Source organism: Octodon degus, unplaced genomic scaffold (assembly GCF_000260255.1).
Source record: "Octodon degus isolate 3935 unplaced genomic scaffold, OctDeg1.0 scaffold00221, whole genome shotgun sequence".
Lineage (NCBI taxonomy): Eukaryota > Metazoa > Chordata > Mammalia > Rodentia > Octodontidae > Octodon > Octodon degus.
In genome coordinates, this window is record NW_004524797.1 from 855469 (window position 1) to 858578 (window position 3110).

General features: G+C 41.4%; 1 pseudogene; it reads right to left on the bottom strand.

The window, feature by feature from the left end:
* The window catches only part of LOC101582030, a 10147-nt pseudogene extending 7469 nt beyond the window's left edge, over positions 1 to 2678 (bottom strand).
* Positions 2679 to 3110: the final 432 nt, after the last annotated feature.

Below are 3110 nucleotides of genomic sequence, written 5' to 3' on the forward strand. Positions count from 1 at the left end.
GCTTATTCCACTGAGCCATCTCCCTGGCCCCCTAAAGATAAACTTTTTATCTTGATGGAGACAGCCTTTTAAATTAATCACCTTGATCCAGCGAGATAGCTCAGCAGACTAAACACCTGCTTAGGCAAGCACAAAGACTGGGATTCAATCCCTGGCACCATATACTTAGCTGGCCCCACCCCTGTGCACACTCAGCCAGCCACTGAGACTGAGTATGGTGGCACACGCCTATAATCCCAGCACTAGCAAGGCTGAAACAGGAGGATCACTACAAGTCGGAACTGCATAGTGAGACTCTGTACCAGACACATTAAAATTAATTAATTAATTAATTAATCAATCACCTTAAGGGAAAATGTAAAGGTTTTTCTTTTAGTGCTAATTGTAATGGAGAGAGAGAACCACTGTTTTTGTGAGGCTCTATTTTTGATGGAATGCCCACTTTTTTTGAACAGGTCATTAACTTATTGATTTGGATTAAGAATGTGGTAGATTCCTACACTTCTATTATGTTGGGCTCTATCATGAAATGTATGTAAAATACTTTTAAATGTAAAATATAGAACACAAAATGAATTTGTAGCAAACCCTAGGAAATTCTTTTGTTATAAATTACCCAAAATTGATTAACAAATCCTAACTGGAATTTTTATCTAACGTAATAACTTTATATCATTTCAATAAATTTCAAGTATGAAAAGTGTATTATTGCAATAATAAGTTTTTATGCATTTAGTACAGGATTACAGGGTCTCATTACACAGTTCAGACTCATAGTGATTCTCCTATTTTCAGCCTGACAAGTGCTGGGATTACAGGCGCTTGCCTCCAAGCCCAGTCTCAGTGTGTGCCCTGGGGGTGGGGCTGTCACAGCATGCAGGGGATTGTACCTAGCCTGCTGTTTTGCTCTGCCTAAGCAGGCACTATAGTCCACTGAGCTATCTGTCAGCCCTCAATAGTTAACTCTTTGAAAGTCCAAAATTCTTAAGTTTATAATAAAACTATAAAGTTTTTTTATAAAGTTAAAAAAAAAAAAAGAGTAACCAGTGCCATCCACTGCAGAAGTTCAACCTCTGAAAATGTTGCTTAACAAGGTGCACAGAAACATGCCTGGAAGGAACATGTAACTGGAAGGACACCACTTGTGTTTTTACCACTTTACGTTATTATCATCTTTGATATTTTCTCTTTCCACATAGAAATTCACATCCTCTCTGATGTTGTTGTAGGCAGCTGAGTTAGATGGAAATATTATAGGCAGTTAGACAGGGCCAGGCCCTCCAGGAGACAAGATGGAAGAAAAGGTGACTTTGCAACTTGGAAGAGACAGACACTCCCATATGGGCCACACCTCAGGACCAAGACAAAAAGAGGAAGCACAGCTACATACTTCCTTAGGGATGGACAATAGGGATTGATATCCTAAATAGTATCAATCAACTTGAAAGAGCCCAAATGAATCACTAGCCCAACCCCCAACAGGAAGAGACCCTGTTCCGTATTCATGCACGCTTGCTACATGACTAGCTTTCCCATTTGATACTGGACTTAATCAGTTTTACCTGAGCAATGGTGCTTGTAATCTCATTGGTTGACCATAGTTTTGTCCCACCTCCTGCCCACCTAAGTGAGTTTCCATGTCTTCTCCACCACCTTAGACCCGCCTCACCACATGGTTTCCTCTATAAAAGTCCCTGCAAGAGACAGTTTCCCAGGGGAACTAAGCGCTTGGGCCCCACCTCCTGTCCCTCTCTTGGACCAGAGCTTTCTTTCTCTCCATAAATATATTCTGCTCATAACTTCCATTTGTTCCTAAAATTCATTCTTCAGTTTTAGAGAACACAAGCTCCTGCAAGTCAGGTCGGGAGATCGTTTTTCCCTGTCATTTGGAGGTTCCCTATATGGTTTGGAGGTCACACACCCGAGATCAGTTTTTCTCCCTGTATCAATGTTACTCTTGAACCAGCCATTCTGTGCAGTTGCCACTTGCATGTTTCCAAAATCACCTTCCTCTTCATGTGTTCTCCTCAAATTGCCTCTCTATTTGAAGTGGTGACCTTATCTGCATTGTTAACTTTGCTAGGTAGATGGCTTCATCTCCTGAACTTGATGGACAAATGCAGCATTAGAATTAATACAAAATCTTCTTTCTTGAACATGTGCAAGTGCATCTCTGTACTTCATCCCCAGTGTTTCCATAATGCATGCAATAACAAGGCAGCACCTCTGGAGATCCCTGCATTTCCACAGACAGGAACTTTTCCTCCAGTTTGTAAGCTCCCCTCAATAAATTTCTTAGTCATAGAAAACAAGCATCATATTTTCCACTAGATTATCTGCAATATCCAAGACTAAATATCTAAACTGTTGAAAATTTGGTTTAATAAAATTTGCTTTGATATTTTGTCAGATGCAAATTATTGAGTGATTCATGTTTCTGTAGGTAGCTTCCTATTCATAGCAGAAGAATATGGGCCTAAGAATGGTCCAGGTAGGGACCAGGGAGATAGCTCAGTGGAATAAGTGCTTGCCTGGCAAGTGCAAGGTCCTGAGTTCCATCCTTGGTACCACCAAACAAGGGTAAAATTCCCTGAACCTCTTGTCTCAGGACAGGTCCACTCCTCAGTGGCATCCTTGCACTGTGGGAACAGGGGGAGCTCCAGTTTCATATCCTCCATGAGTACCATCTAACACTTGCTGGTGAGTGTGTCCCAGTGACTCCCGTGGTGGTGGTAGTGGTGGCAACAGTGAACAGGAGGGTTGTGCAGCCTGTGCCAGGCCAGCATGTTGTTGCCACCTCCCCATACCCCTCTCCCCCTGGAATGGCCCTTTGTATACCTTCGGGTTAGCAATCCAGCACCTTTTCAGCTGCCCCACCCTAAGACCATCCACACTTGTATTTGAAAGCACTTTAAGATGTTTTTGCTTTAACTAATTTCTATTTTTTAAGCCAATATATCCTTTGTATTATTTATAGTTTTTAAATTTTTATCAAAGAAAGAATGACCAATTGAGCAATATGTGAGCCTGGAGTGATTTTCACTGTGTTTTGAGTAGATTGAACTATAATCCTGATTGCCCCTGTATGATTAGCATCAATCACACCAGGC